At 55.6% G+C, this 18,486-nt stretch overlaps 2 non-coding genes across 2 annotated transcripts; both read right to left on the bottom strand.

Annotated features, from left to right (window-relative positions):
* Positions 1–1,876: 1,876 nt before the first annotated feature.
* Positions 1,877–2,028, bottom strand: LOC138660007 (5.8S ribosomal RNA). The gene has a single exon (XR_011317513.1). It is a non-coding gene; the product is annotated as a 5.8S ribosomal RNA (ribosomal RNA).
* Positions 2,029–17,397: 15,369 nt separating this feature from the next.
* Positions 17,398–17,549, bottom strand: LOC138660006 (5.8S ribosomal RNA). Its single transcript, XR_011317512.1, has one exon. It is a non-coding gene; the product is annotated as a 5.8S ribosomal RNA (ribosomal RNA).
* Positions 17,550–18,486: the final 937 nt, after the last annotated feature.

The raw sequence follows: 18,486 nt of genomic DNA, 5'->3' as shown, positions 1-18,486 counted from the left end.
GGTTCAATGCGTATGCGGAATATGTCAGACCGGTCTTTACCTTTGGCCGAAAGATTATCACAAACTTTTTCGTGACGTGTACCGGGAAGGTCATAAAAAATCCATCCATGAGACTCAGACGATACCATTCAAGGTAAGGTAGCCACAAGTCAAGTGACCCACAGCCATAAGTAGCAACCAGTACTAACAATGTGCTTTCCTCCGTAGCTACAACCTCCCAAACATCACCAGCCACCTTGTACGGCGGATTTGCGAGACATGGACTTTGTCACAATACACAGATTGCGAAAAGCGCTTGTTTGCACGCTACTTGGCACATACAAACGATGTGGCCGAGAGAGTTTACCGGGAGAAGACCCTGACCGATATGTGCCGTGCCCAAGAGCTAGTGTTCAACGCAGGAAATCATGAGGACGCAAAAATTATGTCGCCAGTAATGGCATCAACCAGTGAATTGGATAACGAGGTGGTAGACCTCACGGAAAGTGATACCGAGTCATCCGATTCTACTGAGGAGTATAGTCTCAAGAATATTCGGCTCATCCCAATCAGGAGAACAAAGCCCTTGTGAATATGTCAATTTTTATCTGACATTAATAAAATTATTCAAATGTACATTCATCTTTGCCTCTTTGACTTGCCTCACTTTTCTCCCACTTTGGGGACCCTTTCGGGGTACTCTGCAACATATTGAAGCCCCTCTTGGGTGGGGGGTAAGGGGAAATGTGATTTTTTTTTTTTCTCAGAAAATTGCCCAAAATTTTCCAAGTGTCAAGGACTCTTCCAGAAAAGCTTCCCCAGGCTTCTGGAAGTGTCCTCGGTACACCTCCAGCGGTTTCCCCCTGCCTGGAAGTCTGACACATGTCTGAAATTTTCAAAGTGTGAAAGTATGGTTTTTCACCCAAAATTCAACTTTCCGCCCATGAACCACAGACTTCACCCACACTTAGGTCACTGTCTTGGGGTACACCTCCAGTGCTATGTCACGGTCATCACTGTTGTCACAAAAAATTGACTTTTGTTTAGGCCAAGCAATTTGAGGACGGCACGGCAGCCAGCAGCCCGTACGGTACAGGGGTTGATCAGACCCCCGTACGTCCGGTTGTGGTCTCCGTGCCCCGAAGGGGTTCCCGCTTCTCGCCTGCACCAGGCACGGCAGCCAGCAGACCGTACGGTCCAGGGGTGGGTCAGACCCCCGTACGTCCGGTTGTAGTCTCCGTGCCCCGAAGGGGTTCTCGCTTCTCGCCTGCGGCAGGCACAGCAGCCCGTACGGTCCAGGGGTTGATCAGGCCCCTGTACGTCTGCCCGTGGTCTCCGTGAGTCTTTCGCCCCTATACCCAGGGACCACACCTATGGCCATTTAGCTCAGTTGGTTAGAGCGTGGTGCTAATAACACCAAGGTCGTGGGTTCGATCCCCGTACGGGCCAAGCACATCTACAAACGCCCCTATACCCAGATGACCAATTTGCACATCAGGGTCGCTGCGGACCTCCACCAGAGTTTCCTCTGGCTTCGTCCTGCCCAGGCATAGCTCACCATCTTTCGGGTCCTATCGCGCACTCATGCTCCACCTCCCCGACAGAGGCGGGCCGATGGTGCACCCGCCGTGTCAACCCCCCGGAGCGGGCGGCGGGATCCCACCTCGGCCGGAGCGCCCCGGCCTTCACCTTCATTGCGCCACAGGGTTTCACGTCGCAACGGGGGGAGTGACGATGGTAAACCCCATCAGGTGGGCCCAGGGCAGGTGAGTCTGGCCTTGGGGGGACGTAAGGGATAAAGGAGAAGAGACCATCAGGGCACGGAGCCTCAGGCCTCCCTCGTTGTCACCCTTGCGAGGGGACCCCAGCTGCGCCATGGAGGCGATAGATGGAGGGGCAACCCTCAGACAGGCATAGCCCCGGGAGCACCCCGGGGCCGCAAGGTGCGTTCGAAGTGTCGATGATCAATGTGTCCTGCAATTCACACTTAATTCTCGCAGCTAGCTGCGTTCTTCGACGCGCGCGCCGAGTGATCCACCGTTAAGAGTCGCGCTTTCTGGTTTGGGGACACTCGGAGGCGCCCCCCTTTTCACTCTCGTGTCAGCCGGCCGCAAAAGACTGGGATGCTTTGGAGGGTTGTTTTCAAATCTCGGCCCTGTTGCCCGGGCGCTCGGCCTCCCCGTCCCTCCCTCCAGCGGGGAGGAGAACAAAGGAGGGCTCGAGGCTTCTCAACCTACCGCCCAGACCCACATACCCCGGGGAGGGGTGTGTGAGCGCACAGGAGAATGGTACCCGGGACGGCCTTTCGCGTACGCGGGGGGCTTCTTATTTTTCCTCGGCAGGCAGCGGCAGGGCAACAATCGTCGGCGCGAGGCCGGGCGTCTTTTTCCTGGGCGACGGAGCGAGAGGGGCTCCCCGCACCCTCCCGACGTCGCCCGCCCGCTGTCCTCACGTGCCCTCACCGTCCCCACCCTGCGGAGCGCCCTGGCGAAGCAGAAAGAGACCTACCACCGCCCCCATCACGTTCGGTACCCTTCGGGGATTTGGCGGGCGGCTGGCCTCCTGATCTGCACCTCATCGGTATTTTTCACTCGCCCATTAAAGATCCTTCCACAGGTTCATCTAGGGAAACCTTGTTACGACTTTTACTGTCTCTAGATAGTCAAGTTCGATCGTCTTCTCGGCTCTCCACCATGGGTCTTGGCCGAACCCGGCGGGGCCGATCCAAGGACCTCACTAAACCATCCAATCGGTAGTAGCGACGGGCAGTGTGTACAAAGGCCAGGGACTTAATCAATCGAGGGAGAGAAGCCAGATAGGAAGCCCCGCAGCGGGAAGGGCACCCGGAGGAAGGGAAATCCTCCTCGTCGTCCGTGCCGGCAGGCGGGCATCCCGGGGCGTCACCTTCCGGAGGAAAACAGGAGCCTGAACGGCGAGTGCAGTGCCACTGGGGAGATCGTGCACGCTGTACGGTGCGAGGCGGCCGATGCGGAGGGTGTCTGGAAAAAAACCCACCTTGCACGGAGAGGGCGAGGTGACTGGCCTCCGGAGGACACCACGGCTCCCCTGCCTCGTGACCCACCGCTCCCGGGGCGACACACAGAGTCGCTGCTGGGGAGAGGGGCCAGGGCGGTGGGGGGCCTATGCGGCGCCACCATCTGGCTTAGACCCGGCCTCCCGATCGGAGGGCATCTGTTGTAAAAACCACCCCTTGCACGGGGAGGGCCGTAGGTGACTGGCCTTCGGAGGACGCCACGGCCACCCTGCCTCGTGACCCACCGCTCCCGGGGCGACACACAGAGTCGCTGCTGGGGAGAGGGGCCAGGGCGGTGGGGGGCCTATGCGGGGCCTCCGTCTGGCTTAGACCTGCCTCCGCCGCGGGGGGTCCTCGACCCACCGGCGGACGGGCGCGAGGAGTGGGAGAGGGGGGCTGGCCGTCGGGGTCCACCGCGGCTCAGGCGCAGAGCCCGCCAGCGACGCGGAGGTCGCACGGGGGGCGCAGTTGGCCTGGCCGTGTCGGCGTCGCCCTATGGCGTAGTCCCTCGTCCCGGGCTCTTGCCCGTAACCTCAAAGGAGCCCCAACCGAGCGGCGTCTCCCCCCCAAAGCCGTGCCTCCGCTGTTGAGAACAGAAGAAGCCCGGGGCGGCAGTTCGCCGGGTACTCCCCTTCGCCAAAACTCTTTTTGCCCCACTCGTCTCTCCCTTTTCCATCCTCCCTTCTCGCTCTGGGGCGTCCGCTTGGTCTCTCTCTCTCTCTCTCGCTCTCTCCCTCTCGCGCTCCCTTCCGAGCCGCCTCGGAGGACGTCGGACGAGCGGGGAAGGCGACGGCGTTCGGCCGGGCACACCACGCGGTGAGAACCCACTCCGCCTGCCTCCCCACGCGTCTGTCGTCCCCCCACTATCGTAGGGGCTCGGGAAAAGACTGGAGAACGAGGAGCTCGGCGGTGGCGTGGAAGCGCCACCCACCGCCGCCGCTCTCGCCGATGCCCACCGCGGAGGCCGCCCATCGGACGCTGGGTGGGGGTCGGCACGGGCCTCCGCGGGCGAGCTGCGCATCTGGAAGTCAAAGGGCCGCCCTCGGAGAAGATCGTTGTGCTACCCCGCGCGGGGAGCGATTCGGACGACGGGCCCCCACGCCGAGGTGGGTGGGCGCCCCGCCATTCGCCCGCGCGGGTCGTCGGACCCCTGCCGTACCACAGTTCGGGTCAAACTCCCCCTCTGCACGGCAGCCACCGTCCTGCGAACGGGAGGCGACTGCCGGCGTGCACGCCCAAGGATGCGTGCCTGAATCCCGGGGGGGTAAAAGAGGAAGGAGACCGCCCGCCTTAGACCGACGCGGGCTCCAAAGCCCGGGCCGAGCGAGCGGCACCACCTCCCCACCCGGGAGCGCTGAGCCAAATCGATCGGAGGAAGAGCCGGTGGGGGGCATGGGTGAGAAACCCCACCCGCTGCCATCCTTCCCCTCGGGGAGACGGGGAAGAAACATGCCCGATAGTCCTGGAGGTCCCTCTCCGACACGCTACGGGCGCCCTCGAGACGGAATCCGGGTCACAGTGCGATTCTCTCATAGGTCTCCCCGGTGGCGTGGAAGCGGGAGACATCCGACACAGAGAAACGCCAAGCCTGCTCTGAGGGGACCGAGTCAGGGGGTGCAATCCGCCCTCCTGGAGCCCTCCTCGGGACGAAGACTCCAGATCTGCCTCCCTTCTGACATCCGTCACCCTCGGAGAACCAGAACACGCTTGGGGAGGGTCCGTTCAGGCTCAGGCGACCCGGGAAACGCGTCTCTGACTTGGGGCAGACGACCGGCAAGAGTCCCCCTGGAGCCGCGGAAGCCTGGTGTCGACGCGAGGGCGGACTTCCATGCAAACAGGGGGGTACTCGCCAAACCGCCTACCCGACTTGAGGAACCACGAAAACATCGGAAATCAGTCGGGCCCGAGAGGTACCCCTCTCTCCTATATCCTGCAGCTGGTGTGCAAAAGTGGGTATTTGCATGGCGAAACACCGACCCACACTTTAAGGGAGCGAAGCCGAAAAGTGTCCGACTTCCTGGAGCTGTGCGGCGGATCCGGCGGCCAGAAATTCCTCATTCCGGTTCTATTTTTTTTTTTTTCGATTTTGCGAAATTTGGCGGCCAGGCGGCGTAGCTGGGGCCTGGACTAGCCCGAAACACCTGGAGCCGGCGAGCGGAACGAATTTCCCAACGTTCTGCGGCTCCCGGAAGCCAAAAACGCATCGCCGAAAAATTTCAAAGTCCCAAGGACTCGTTCTTGAAAATCGATCCGGGGGCCATGGAAGTGTCCTCGGTACAGCTTCAGAGCTTTCCCCCCGCCTGGAAGTCTGAAAGTTCTATGTTTGTTCTAAGTGGAAAATCGCGTTTTTTTCAGTGTTCCACCCATCAGACCCAAACTTTGCCCACGCTTAGGTCTCTGTCTCGGGGTGCTTTACAACATATTGACGCCCCTTTAGGGTGGAAGTAGGGGAAAGGGGTCATTTTTCACAAAATCGGAAATTTCTCAAAATATTTCTAAGTGTCAAGGACACTTTTGGAAAATCTTCCCCAGGCTCCTGGAAGCCTCCTCGGTACGCCTACTGCGGTTTCTCCCTGCCTGGAAGTCTGACACTTGTCTGAAATTTTTAGAGTATGAAAATGCGGTTTTTCACCCAAAATTCGACTTTGCGCCCATGACTCGCAAACTTCACCCACATTTGGGCGACTGTCCTGGGGTACCTCACAACATATTGACGCCCCCCTGGCGTGGAAGTAGGGGAAACGTGTCAATTTTCACAAAATCGTGATTTTTTCAAAATATTTCTAAGTGTCAAGGACACTTTTGGATAATCTTCCCCAGGCTCCTGGAAGCCTCCTCGGTACGCCTCCTGCGGTTTCTCCCTGCCTGGAAGTCTGACACTTGTCTGAAATTTTTAGAGTATGAAAATGCGGTTTTTCACCCAAAATTCGACTTTGCGCCCATGACTCGCAAACTTCACCCACATTTGGGCGACTGTCCTGGGGTACCTCACAACATATTGACGCCCCCCTGGCGTGGAAGTAGGGGAAACGTGTCAATTTTCACAAAATCGTGATTTTCTGAAAATATTTCTAAGTGTCAAGGACACTTTTGGATAATCTTCCCCAGGCTCCTGGAAGCCTCCTCGGTACGCCTCCTGCGGTTTCTCCCTGCCTGGAAGTCTGACACTTGTCTGAAATTTTTAGAGTATGAAAATGCGGTTTTTCACCCAAAATTCGACTTTGCGCCCATGACTCGCAAACTTCACCCACATTTGGGCGACTGTCCTGGGGTACCTCACAACATATTGATGCCCCCCTGGCGTGGAAGTAGGGGAAACGTGTCAATTTTCACAAAATCGTGATTTTTTCAAAATATTTCTAAGTGTCAAGGACACTTTTGGATAATCTTCCCCAGGCTCCTGGAAGCCTCCTCGGTACGCCTCCTGCGGTTTCCCCCTGCCTGGAAGTCTGACACTTGTCTGAAATTTTTAGCGCATGAAAACGCGGTTTTTCACCCAAAATTCGACTTTGCGCCCGTGACTCGCAAACTTCACCCACATTTAGGCGACTGTCCTGGGGTACCTCACAACATATTGACGCCCCCCTGGCGTGGAAGTAGGGGAAACGTGTCAATTTTCACAAAATCGTGATTTTTTCAAAATATTTCTAAGTGTCAAGGACACTTTTGGATAATCTTCCCCAGGCTCCTGGAAGCCTCCTCGGTACGCCTCCTGCGGTTTCCCCCTGCCTGGAAGTCTGACACTTGTCTGAAATTTTTAGCGCATGAAAACGCGGTTTTTCACCCAAAATTCGACTTTGCGCCCGTGACTCGCAAACTTCACCCACAGTTAGGCGACTGTCCTGGGGTACCTCACAACATATTGACGCCCCCCTGGCGTGGAAGTAGGGGAAACGTGTCAATTTTCACAAAATCGTGATTTTCTGAAAATATTTCTAAGTGTCAAGGACACTTTTGGATAATCTTCCCCAGGCTCCTGGAAGCCTCCTCGGTACGCCTCCTGCGGTTTCCCCCTGCCTGGAAGTCTGACACTTGTCTGAAATTTTTAGCGCATGAAAACGCGGTTTTTCACCCAAAATTCGACTTTGCGCCCGTGACTCGCAAACTTCACCCACATTTAGGCGACTGTCCTGGGGTACCTCACAACATATTGACGCCCCCCTGGCGTGGAAGTAGGGGAAACGTGTCAATTTTCACAAAATCGTGATTTTCTGAAAATATTTCTAAGTGTCAAGGACACTTTTGGAAAATCTTCCCCAGGCTCCTGGAAGCCTCCTCGGTACGCCTCCTGCGGTTTCCCCCTGCCTGGAAGTCTGACACTTGTCTGAAATTTTTAGCGCATGAAAACGCGGTTTTTCACCCAAAATTCGACTTTGCGCCCGTGACTCGCAAACTTCACCCACATTTAGGCGACTGTCCTGGGGTACCTCACAACATATTGACGCCCCCCTGGCGTGGAAGTAGGGGAAACGTGTCAATTTTCACAAAATCGTGATTTTCTGAAAATATTTCTAAGTGTCAAGGACACTTTTGGATAATCTTCCCCAGGCTCCTGGAAGCCTCCTCGGTACGCCTCCTGCGGTTTCCCCCTGCCTGGAAGTCTGACACTTGTCTGAAATTTTTAGCGCATGAAAACGCGGTTTTTCACCCAAAATTCGACTTTGCGCCCATGACTCGCAAACTTCACCCACATTTGGGCGACTGTCCTGGGGTACCTCACAACATATTGACGCCCCCCTGGCGTGGAAGTAGGGGAAACGTGTCAATTTTCACAAAATCGTGATTTTTTCAAAATATTTCTAAGTGTCAAGGACACTTTTGGATAATCTTCCCCAGGCTCCTGGAAGCCTCCTCGGTACGCCTCCTGCGGTTTCTCCCTGCCTGGAAGTCTGACACTTGTCTGAAATTTTTAGAGTATGAAAACGCGGTTTTTCACCCAAAATTCGACTTTGCGCCCGTGACTCGCAAACTTCACCCACATTTAGGCGACTGTCCTGGGGTACCTCACAACATATTGACGCCCCCCTGGCGTGGAAGTAGGGGAAACGTGTCAATTTTCACAAAATCGTGATTTTCTGAAAATATTTCTAAGTGTCAAGGACACTTTTGGATAATCTTCCCCAGGCTCCTGGAAGCCTCCTCGGTACGCCTCCTGCGGTTTCCCCCTGCCTGGAAGTCTGACACTTGTCTGAAATTTTTAGCGCATGAAAACGCGGTTTTTCACCCAAAATTCGACTTTGCGCCCGTGACTCGCAAACTTCACCCACAGTTAGGCGACTGTCCTGGGGTACCTCACAACATATTGACGCCCCCCTGGCGTGGAAGTAGGGGAAACGTGTCAATTTTCACAAAATCGTGATTTTCTGAAAATATTTCTAAGTGTCAAGGACACTTTTGGAAAATCTTCCCCAGGCTCCTGGAAGCCTCCTCGGTACGCCTCCTGCGGTTTCCCCCTGCCTGGAAGTCTGACACTTGTCTGAAATTTTTAGCGCATGAAAACGCGGTTTTTCACCCAAAATTCGACTTTGCGCCCGTGACTCGCAAACTTCACCCACATTTAGGCGACTGTCCTGGGGTACCTCACAACATATTGACGCCCCCCTGGCGTGGAAGTAGGGGAAACGTGTCAATTTTCACAAAATCGTGATTTTCTGAAAATATTTCTAAGTGTCAAGGACACTTTTGGAAAATCTTCCCCAGGCTCCTGGAAGCCTCCTCGGTACGCCTCCTGCGGTTTCTCCCTGCCTGGAAGTCTGACACTTGTCTGAAATTTTTAGAGTATGAAAACGCGGTTTTTCACCCAAAATTCGACTTTGCGCCCATGACTCGCAAACTTCACCCACATTTGGGCGACTGTCCTGGGGTACCTCACAACATATTGACGCCCCCCTGGCGTGGAAGTAGGGGAAACGTGTCAATTTTCACAAAATCGTGATTTTTTTCAAAATATTTCTAAGTGTCAAGGACACTTTTGGATAATCTTCCCCAGGCTCCTGGAAGCCTCCTCAGTACGCCTCCTGCGGTTTCTCCCTGCCTGGATGTCTGACACTTGTCTGAAATTTTTAGAGTATGAAAACGCGGTTTTTCACCCAAAATTCGACTTTGCGCCCATGACCCGCAAACTTCACCCACATTTGGGCGACTGTCCTGGGGTACCTCACAACATATTGACGCCCCCCTGGCGTGGAAGTAGGGGAAACGTGTCAATTTTCACAAAATCGTGATTTTCTGAAAATATTTCTAAGTGTCAAGGACACTTTTGGAAAATCTTCCCCAGGCTCCTGGAAGCCTCCTCGGTACGCCTCCTGCGGTTTCTCCCTGCCTGGAAGTCTGACACTTGTCTGAAATTTTTAGAGTATGAAAACGCGGTTTTTCACCCAAAATTCGACTTTGCGCCCGTGACTCGCAAACTTCACCCACATTTAGGCGACTGTCCTGGGGTACCTCACAACATATTGACGCCCCCCTGGCGTGGAAGTAGGGGAAACGTGTCAATTTTCACAAAATCGTGATTTTTTTCAAAATATTTCTAAGTGTCAAGGACACTTTTGGAAAATCTTCCCCAGGCTCCTGGAAGCCTCCTCGGTACGCCTCCTGCGGTTTTCCCCCGCCTGGAAGTCTGACATTTTTTACAGTGCGAAAATACGGTTTTTCGCTCAAAATTAAACTTTCCGCCCATGGAACGCACACTGTGCCCCTACCTTGGAGAGTCGCTATGGCGTACTCAGGGTGACTATTAAGCCCACAGACAACCTCCACAGGCCGACTATTAAGCCCCCTCCGTCTTCCGCAGGGCCGACTATTAAGCCCTCCACCGACTTCCGCAGGGCCGACTATTAAGCCCCCCTCCGACTTCCACAGGGCCGACTATTAAGCCCCCCTACGGAGTCCACTCAGCCAGCGACTGAAACGTGGTGAGCGGGGTGTGCGCATCCCGGCCGCGCCCAAAGTGCTTCGCCGCGGTCATGGCTGTCGCCACCGAAAACGGCAAATGTTTGTTTCGGCCAAGCTGCAAGGATACATCTCGGAACACAAAAACCAAACCGGTGGGGACATCCTACAGAGAAACACCGAGCCTGCTCTGGGGGGACAAAGACAGAAGGGCGTCCGCCTTCCGAGAGCCCTCACCTGGGTGAGGACCCAAGATGTGCCCTTCTGACAGTGATTACCTCCAGAGAACCAGGACCCCCGTGGGAAGGGTCCTGCCAAGCTCGGGTCGCCCAGATTCGCCTCTCTCACTCGGGTCACGCGCCCAGCCAACGTCCGCAGAAGACTTCCGATAAACACCGAGCCTGCTCTGGGGGGACAAAGACAGAAGGGCGTCCGCCTTCCAAGAGCCCTCACCTGGGTGAGGGCCCAAGATGTGCCCTTCTGACAGTGATTACCTCCAGAGAACCAGGACCCCCGTGGGAAGGGTCCTGCCAAGCTCGGGTCGCCCAGATTCGCCTCTCTCACTCGGGTCACGCGCCCAGCCAACGTCCGCAGAAGACTTCCGATAAACACCGAGCCTGCTCTGGGGGGACAAAGACAGAAGGGCGTCCGCCTTCCGAGAGCCCTCACCTGGGTGAGGACCCAAGATGTGCCCTTCTGACAGTGATTACCTCCAGAGAACCAGGACCCCCCGTGGGAAGGGTCCTGCCAAGCTCGGGTCACCCAGATTCGCCTCTCTCACTCGGGTCACGCGCCCAGCCAACGTCCGCAGAAGACTTCCGATAAACACCGAGCCTGCTCTGGGGGGACAAAGACAGAAGGGCGTCCGCCTTCCGAGAGCCCTCACCTGGGTGAGGACTCAAGATGTGCCCTTCTGACAGTGATTACCTCCAGAGAACCAGGACCCCCGTGGGAAGGGTCCTGCCAAGCTCGGGTCGCCCAGATTCGCCTCTCTCACTCGGGTCACGCGCCCAGCCAACGTCCGCAGAAGACTTCCGATAAACACCGAGCCTGCTCTGGGGGGACAAAGACAGAAGGGCGTCCGCCTTCCGAGAGCCCTCACCTGGGTGAGGACTCAAGATGTGCCCTTCTGACAGTGATTACCTCCAGAGAACCAGGACCCCCGTGGGAAGGGTCCTGCCAAGCTCGGGTCGCCCAGATTCGCCTCTCTCACTCGGGTCACGCGCCCAGCCAACGTCCGCAGAAGACTTCCGATAAACACCGAGCCTGCTCTGGGGGGACAAAGACAGAAGGGCGTCCGCCTTCCGAGAGCCCTCACCTGGGTGAGGACTCAAGATGTGCCCTTCTGACAGTGATTACCTCCAGAGAACCAGGACCCCCGTGGGAAGGGTCCTGCCAAGCTCGGGTCGCCCAGATTCGCCTCTCTCACTCGGGTCACGCGCCCAGCCAACGTCCGCAGAAGACTTCCGATAAACACCGAGCCTGCTCTGGGGGGACAAAGACAGAAGGGCGTCCGCCTTCCAAGAGCCCTCACCTGGGTGAGGGCCCAAGATGTGCCCTTCTGACAGTGATTACCTCCAGAGAACCAGGACCCCCGTGGGAAGGGTCCTGCCAAGCTCGGGTCGCCCAGATTCGCCTCTCTCACTCGGGTCACGCGCCCAGCCAACGTCCGCAGAAGACTTCCGATAAACACCGAGCCTGCTCTGGGGGGACAAAGACAGAAGGGCGTCCGCCTTCCGATAGCCCTCACCTGGGTGAGGACCCAAGATGTGCCCTTCTGACAGTGATTACCTCCAGAGAACCAGGACCCCCCGTGGGAAGGGTCCTGCCAAGCTCGGGTCACCCAGATTCGCCTCTCTCACTCGGGTCACGCGCCCAGCCAACGTCCGCAGAAGACTTCCGATAAACACCGAGCCTGCTCTGGGGGGACAAAGACAGAAGGGCGTCCGCCTTCCGAGAGCCCTCACCTGGGTGAGGACCCAAGATGTGCCCTTCTGACAGTGATTACCTCCAGAGAACCAGGACCCCCCGTGGGAAGGGTCCTGCCAAGCTCGGGTCACCCAGATTCGCCTCTCTCACTCGGGTCACGCGCCCAGCCAACGTCCGCAGAAGACTTCCGATAAACACCGAGCCTGCTCTGGGGGGACAAAGACAGAAGGGCGTCCGCCTTCCGAGAGCCCTCACCTGGGTGAGGACTCAAGATGTGCCCTTCTGACAGTGATTACCTCCAGAGAACCAGGACCCCCGTGGGAAGGGTCCTGCCAAGCTCGGGTCGCCCAGATTCGCCTCTCTCACTCGGGTCACGCGCCCAGCCAACGTCCGCAGAAGACTTCCGATAAACACCGAGCCTGCTCTGGGGGGACAAAGACAGAAGGGCGTCCGCCTTCCGAGAGCCCTCACCTGGGTGAGGACCCAAGATGTGCCCTTCTGACAGTGATTACCTCCAGAGAACCAGGACCCCCCGTGGGAAGGGTCCTGCCAAGCTCGGGTCACCCAGATTCGCCTCTCTCACTCGGGTCACGTGCCCAGCCAACGTCCGCAGAAGACTTCCGATAAACACCGAGCCTGCTCTGGGGGGACAAAGACAGAAGGGCGTCCGCCTTCCGAGAGCCCTCACCTGGGTGAGGACTCAAGATGTGCCCTTCTGACAGTGATTACCTCCAGAGAACCAGGACCCCCGTGGGAAGGGTCCTGCCAAGCTCGGGTCGCCCAGATTCGCCTCTCTCACTCGGGTCACGCGCCCAGCCAACGTCCGCAGAAGACTTCCGATAAACACCGAGCCTGCTCTGGGGGGACAAAGACAGAAGGGCGTCCGCCTTCCGAGAGCCCTCACCTGGGTGAGGACTCAAGATGTGCCCTTCTGACAGTGATTACCTCCAGAGAACCAGGACCCCCGTGGGAAGGGTCCTGCCAAGCTCGGGTCACCCAGATTCGCCTCTCTCACTCGGGTCACGCGCCCAGCCAATGTCCACAGCGGATTTCCGACAAATTTTCACTGAAAATTCAACTTTGTGCCCATGAACCAGACACTTTACCCACACTTGGGTCTCTATCTTGGGGTACTTTACAACATATTGACGACCCATGAGGTTGAAGTAGGGAAAATGTGAGATTTTTTTTTTTTTACAAAATCGGGATTGTCTCAAAATTTTTCTAAAAATGTCTAAGGAAGTGTCCTTGACATAACACCTGAGATTTTTCCCTTTCTGAATGTATGACACAACAGGATTCGAACCCGAGACGCCAGCTCGGCAAGGCCGCAGCGCTAACAAGTGAGCCACCGTGCTTTGACTGGGATCGATGGATCCAGTTAGTACCCAATCCGTTACAGATATGACTGATCGACAGCCGTGTAGGTGCCACCCCCTGGGGCTGAGTCATCCCCCGTGATGCCGTATAGGCGATTATGGCAGGTGGATCCGGTCAGGTGCCACCCCTGGGGCTGAGTCATCTCCCGTGATGCCGTATAGGTGATTACAGCAGGTGGATCAGGTGAGGGATATATCATCAACCCTACGGATGTTTAGCGACCGTGGAGGTGCCACCCCCTGGGCTGACTCAACCCCCGTGGTGACCTATATCAGAGTACGGCAAAACACATCCGGTTAATTTCAATCACCTCAGCTGGCGTCTTTCACCTGCGTGGCTGACTCGCGCGGAGGAAAATCATTTGCCACAGTTCAAGACACAGAGAAACACGGCACTTTAATAAACTATTACGAGACGCTCTGTTTGACTGCGGGAAACCCTTCGCAATGGAGCGGTGAGTAGAAGACATTTGTCGGCCACGTAGAGACACATGAATGTACCTTGTAGTGGAGTTGTACACTTGCTGGCAAGGTGACCGGTTTTATTGCTTGTGTCTCCCCCGCAGGCACCCACGGACACCACTTACATGCCCCGTGTGCCACAGGGTAACCAAATATATATCCACACATCTGAGAAGGGTATGCCTGAGGTCACACGGTGATTCGGAGATAAAAACCGCCATAGCCTCCGCAAAGTATCAACTTCGCTGTATCGCCAACAAGGGGACAACAATCCAATTCAGTGAGCTCAAGCCCCTCCAATCCTTGGAGGAGACTGTAGCCTTCTTAGAAGGTCGCGGCTTTTTGATAGCAAACAAGCCTAGGTTTGAGTCACAAATCACACCACTGACCTGTGAAGGGCCCGCTCAGGTACCAACTGACAATCCGGAGCTCCGCCCAGGCTCCATGCCAGAGCTAGATTCAGATGTGATGGATGTGCCTTTCCTTTTACGGCCGGGAGACAGTCTGGAGGGAGACCCGTGCCCCCCGCCAGAGCTAGATTCAGATGAGATGGATGTGCCTTTCCTTTTACGGCCAGTAGACAGTCGGGAGGGAGACCCATGCCCCACGCCAAAGCTAGATTCGGATGAGATGGATGTGCCTTTCCTTTTACGGCCGGTAGACAGTCGGGAGGGAGACCCGTGCCCTGAGCCTGACCACACAGGGAGCATTTCTGACCGCATAGGCAATGAGGAGGTCATGGATGGCAGCAATTTAAGTATCCAGAAAAGGGAATGGAAAGACAAAAACCGCACGGCTACCAAGGCCGCCGGATTGTACAAGCGTCACTCATTGAATCACCCCATGTTAAAGGGGTTCCACTCGTACCTAACAGTTACCCATGGGGTCCCAAACTGTCAACAGGAGGTATCAAACGTAGCACGGTTTCTATTTTTTGTGAACCCAAAATCTGTAACTCTGGAGTACCTCGTAAAACCAAACCAGGTTAATAATTTTTTTCAACAACTTGGAAAACTCCATCTATCGAGCCAGACCTCCCTCAAAATGTTGAAGCATATACGGAGATTTACCATGTATCAGATGAGGGCTACCAAACTGAGACTAGAGAATCCTCAACTTTATAAGGCATGCGAAGTGTTCATGAATTTTACAACAGACCTTCAGAAATCATTGTACAAGGGAGCCTGCCGAGAGTCTGTAAGTAAAAGGTACACCGTTCAAAAGAGCCAATATTCAGCGCATTGTTACCAAACCTTGGATGTTGGTTAATTGCCTTTATTTTTCCCCACAGGTACGATCTATTGATGAAGCCATCAAAGTCACCCAAGGACTGCCAGATTATACTGGAGGAGGCAAGGCCAACATTTCTAGCTAGCATCGAGGCTGTGACAGATGGCGGATCAGAAGTAGATCGCCGGGAAGTGGTACTGTACCTCGAGGCCCTTCTGATTCTAAAACATCTCCAAAGACCAGGTGTTGTTCGTAACATGACGGTAAGTCGTCGGGCCCTGTGGGTCAGCGGTATTTGCTGAACCGGTTCAATATTTTTCCACCTTTTTTTTTCACATCGTAGGTTTCAGAGTGGAATGAGAGGATCCATCACACGTACCAAGGAAGACGCAAGACAATTGTGGGTGTGAAGACTCACAAGTGCTCCACCTCTCAGGTAGCAACTTTTGTACTTTCAGAGGAAGAGGAATCGGTAAGCTTTTCTCAAAGCCAGGGAACCCAGGCAACCCCACTCATTGTGGGGAGCAAAACACTCTCTTGTCCCCATGTAAAACCTTTTGGAGGGGTGCCCCCAGACTGGAGAGTAACATATATATATATTTTTTTTCTTTTTCAGTGGTTCAATGCGTATGCGGAATATGTCAGACCGGTCTTTACCTTTGGCCGAAAGATTATCACAAACTTTTTCGTGACGTGTACCGGGAAGGTCATAAAAAATCCATCCATGAGACTCAGACGATACCATTCAAGGTAAGGTAGCCACAAGTCAAGTGACCCACAGCCATAAGTAGCAACCAGTACTAACAATGTGCTTTCCTCCGTAGCTACAACCTCCCAAACATCACCAGCCACCTTGTACGGCGGATTTGCGAGACATGGACTTTGTCACAATACACAGATTGCGAAAAGCGCTTGTTTGCACGCTACTTGGCACATACAAACGATGTGGCCGAGAGAGTTTACCGGGAGAAGACCCTGACCGATATGTGCCGTGCCCAAGAGCTAGTGTTCAACGCAGGAAATCATGAGGACGCAAAAATTATGTCGCCAGTAATGGCATCAACCAGTGAATTGGATAACGAGGTGGTAGACCTCACGGAAAGTGATACCGAGTCATCCGATTCTACTGAGGAGTATAGTCTCAAGAATATTCGGCTCATCCCAATCAGGAGAACAAAGCCCTTGTGAATATGTCAATTTTTATCTGACATTAATAAAATTATTCAAATGTACATTCATCTTTGCCTCTTTGACTTGCCTCACTTTTCTCCCACTTTGGGGACCCTTTCGGGGTACTCTGCAACATATTGAAGCCCCTCTTGGGTGGGGGGTAAGGGGAAATGTGATTTTTTTTTTTTCTCAGAAAATTGCCCAAAATTTTCCAAGTGTCAAGGACTCTTCCAGAAAAGCTTCCCCAGGCTTCTGGAAGTGTCCTCGGTACACCTCCAGCGGTTTCCCCCTGCCTGGAAGTCTGACACATGTCTGAAATTTTCAAAGTGTGAAAGTATGGTTTTTCACCCAAAATTCAACTTTCCGCCCATGAACCACAGACTTCACCCACACTTAGGTCACTGTCTTGGGGTACACCTCCAGTGCTATGTCACGGTCATCACTGTTGTCACAAAAAATTGACTTTTGTTTAGGCCAAGCAATTTGAGGACGGCACGGCAGCCAGCAGCCCGTACGGTACAGGGGTTGATCAGACCCCCGTACGTCCGGTTGTGGTCTCCGTGCCCCGAAGGGGTTCCCGCTTCTCGCCTGCACCAGGCACGGCAGCCAGCAGACCGTACGGTCCAGGGGTGGGTCAGACCCCCGTACGTCCGGTTGTAGTCTCCGTGCCCCGAAGGGGTTCTCGCTTCTCGCCTGCGGCAGGCACAGCAGCCCGTACGGTCCAGGGGTTGATCAGGCCCCTGTACGTCTGCCCGTGGTCTCCGTGAGTCTTTCGCCCCTATACCCAGGGACCACACCTATGGCCATTTAGCTCAGTTGGTTAGAGCGTGGTGCTAATAACACCAAGGTCGTGGGTTCGATCCCCGTACGGGCCAAGCACATCTACAAACGCCCCTATACCCAGATGACCAATTTGCACATCAGGGTCGCTGCGGACCTCCACCAGAGTTTCCTCTGGCTTCGTCCTGCCCAGGCATAGCTCACCATCTTTCGGGTCCTATCGCGCACTCATGCTCCACCTCCCCGACAGAGGCGGGCCGATGGTGCACCCGCCGTGTCAACCCCCCGGAGCGGGCGGCGGGATCCCACCTCGGCCGGAGCGCCCCGGCCTTCACCTTCATTGCGCCACAGGGTTTCACGTCGCAACGGGGGGAGTGACGATGGTAAACCCCATCAGGTGGGCCCAGGGCAGGTGAGTCTGGCCTTGGGGGGACGTAAGGGATAAAGGAGAAGAGACCATCAGGGCACGGAGCCTCAGGCCTCCCTCGTTGTCACCCTTGCGAGGGGACCCCAGCTGCGCCATGGAGGCGATAGATGGAGGGGCAACCCTCAGACAGGCATAGCCCCGGGAGCACCCCGGGGCCGCAAGGTGCGTTCGAAGTGTCGATGATCAATGTGTCCTGCAATTCACACTTAATTCTCGCAGCTAGCTGCGTTCTTCGACGCGCGCGCCGAGTGATCCACCGTTAAGAGTCGCGCTTTCTGGTTTGGGGACACTCGGAGGCGCCCCCCTTTTCACTCTCGTGTCAGCCGGCCGCAAAAGACTGGGATGCTTTGGAGGGTTGTTTTCAAATCTCGGCCCTGTTGCCCGGGCGCTCGGCCTCCCCGTCCCTCCCTCCAGCGGGGAGGAGAACAAAGGAGGGCTCGAGGCTTCTCAACCTACCGCCCAGACCCACATACCCCGGGGAGGGGTGTGTGAGCGCACAGGAGAATGGTACCCGGGACGGCCTTTCGCGTACGCGGGGGGCTTCTTATTTTTCCTCGGCAGGCAGCGGCAGGGCAACAATCGTCGGCGCGAGGCCGGGCGTCTTTTTCCTGGGCGACGGAGCGAGAGGGGCTCCCCGCACCCTCCCGACGTCGCCCGCCCGCTGTCCTCACGTGCCCTCACCGTCCCCACCCTGCGGAGCGCCCTGGCGAAGCAGAAAGAGACCTACCACCGCCCCCATCACTTTCGGTACCCTTCGGGGATTTGGCGGGCGGCTGGCCTCCTGATCTGCACCTCATCGGTATTTTTCACTCGCCCATTAAAGATCCTTCCACAGGTTCATCTAGGGAAACCTTGTTACGACTTTTACTGTCTCTAGATAGTCAAGTTCGATCGTCTTCTCGGCTCTCCACCATGGGTCTTGGCCGAACCCGGCGGGGCCGATCCAAGGACCTCACTAAACCATCCAATCGGTAGTAGCGACGGGCAGTGTGTACAAAGGCCAGGGACTTAATCAATCGAGGGAGAGAAGCCAGATAGGAAGCCCCGCAGCGGGAAGGGCACCCGGAGGAAGGGAAATCCTCCTCGTCGTCCGTGCCGGCAGGCGGGCATCCCGGGGCGTCACCTTCCGGAGGAAAACAGGAGCCTGAACGGCGAGTGCAGTGCCACTGGGGAGATCGTGCACGCTGTACGGTGCGAGGCGGCCG

Source organism: Ranitomeya imitator, chromosome 1 (genome assembly GCF_032444005.1).
Source record: "Ranitomeya imitator isolate aRanImi1 chromosome 1, aRanImi1.pri, whole genome shotgun sequence".
Taxonomy (NCBI): domain Eukaryota; kingdom Metazoa; phylum Chordata; class Amphibia; order Anura; family Dendrobatidae; genus Ranitomeya; species Ranitomeya imitator.
The sequence above is the reverse complement of the archived record's forward strand: the minus strand, read 5'-3'. Positions and strand labels throughout refer to the sequence as shown.